General features: G+C 33.3%; 1 protein-coding gene across 1 annotated transcript in view; it reads right to left on the reverse strand.

Annotated features, from left to right (window-relative positions):
• Cyp304a1 (Probable cytochrome P450 304a1) overlaps nt 1-1,553 on the reverse strand; it is a 9,284-nt gene that overhangs the window by 5,697 nt on the left and 2,034 nt on the right. The gene's annotated exons all lie outside the window — the stretch shown is intronic.

The raw sequence follows: 1,553 nt of genomic DNA on the forward strand, positions 1-1,553 counted from the left end.
CAAATATTTGCGTACTTAAAAATAATGGCGTTTACAATTTAATATTTGTTCTGAAATTTTAATTTGTTTTGAAATTTTTATGTTTTCATTTGTTTTGAAATTTTTATTTGTTTTTCAGAAATTTTTCTTTGTTTTGAAATTTTAATATTTATTTCTATTCCTATAATAATACTTCCTCCATTGTACGTAGGGTCTACGGGTGAAATCACACGGTGCGGTATAGAAAATATGTCACAAAAGCAACCAATCAGCTTTATTCTGCGTTATTCCGAATAGCGCTAATTGGTTGTTTCAATGGGCGCATTCAGCGGACTCAACAGTTGAGTGCGAGTGCCATGCTCGCTGTTTATTAGTGTATTCTTTTAGTTCATCCAATCAGAATTTTCAGCAATCATTTTCCGCATCGTGTGATTTCACCCTGACACTATAGTTAACTATCAATTTGAGATTAACACTCAACATCCAAGTTATCAATAACACTCAAATTGAGAGTTATACTCAGGTTGAGCGTCCAAAATAATCATTAATTGAGTGTTACCTTCAGTGTATTTTTTCAGTATTTTTTAAAATGTAAACACTCAAATTTTAGGAGTTTTTTCCGTAAGGGAATCCAGCAGGAAAACAAGCATCGTGTAGATTTAAGCTGCAGGCTTAAGATAACGAAAGAAGAAGATAAGATCTTAGCGTATCTGGATAAACAGTATTGCAAAAACTCCCTAATGAGAAGGACAACGGTCGTCTTCCACGGTCCCTTCCTTACGGAAAAAACTCTGAAAATTTCAGTGTTTATACTCAAATTTGAGTGTAAACCCTAAATTTTGAGAGTTTACTCTGAAATTTGTGTTTACACTTAAATTTTGAGTGTTTACACTCAAACATTGAGTATATACACTCAAAGATCGAGCGTTCACAACGTTCATACTCAAGTTTGAGTTTACACACTAAACATCTAAAGGTTACCCTCAACACTTGGGTATGAGACGCAATAAATGAGCGTAAACCCTAAACCTTTGAGTGTCTTCAAAATTGAGATAAACTTAAGAGTTATTTGGGTTTTAATTTCCATGATTAAGATAAATGCCAAAATATTGAATGTAGATGCCCGCAAATATTTGCGTACTTAAAAATAATGGCGTTTACAATATTAATATTAATATTAATTAATATTAATTAATATTAATATTTGTTCTGAAATTTTAATTTGTTTTGAAATTTTACTATTTATTTCTATTCCTATAATAATATTTCCTCCATTGTACGTAGGGTCTAAGGGTGAAATTACACGGTGCGGAAAAGAAAATATGTCACAAAAGCAACCAATCAGTTTTATTCTGCGTTATTCCGAATAGCGCTAATTGGTTGTTTCAATGGGCGCATTCAGCGGACTCAACAGCTAAGTGCGAGTGCCATGCTCGATGTTATTAGTGTATTCTTTTAGCTCATCCAATCAGAATTGTAGATCTAGAAGAATATACCAATAACAGCGAGTGCTCACTCAACTGTTGAGTCCGCTGAATGACGCATTCTTTGTTCCGCAATCATTTTCCGCACCG

Source organism: Trachymyrmex cornetzi, unplaced genomic scaffold, assembly GCF_001594075.2.
Source record: "Trachymyrmex cornetzi isolate Tcor2-1 unplaced genomic scaffold, Tcor1.1 scaffold296, whole genome shotgun sequence".
Lineage (NCBI taxonomy): Eukaryota > Metazoa > Arthropoda > Insecta > Hymenoptera > Formicidae > Trachymyrmex > Trachymyrmex cornetzi.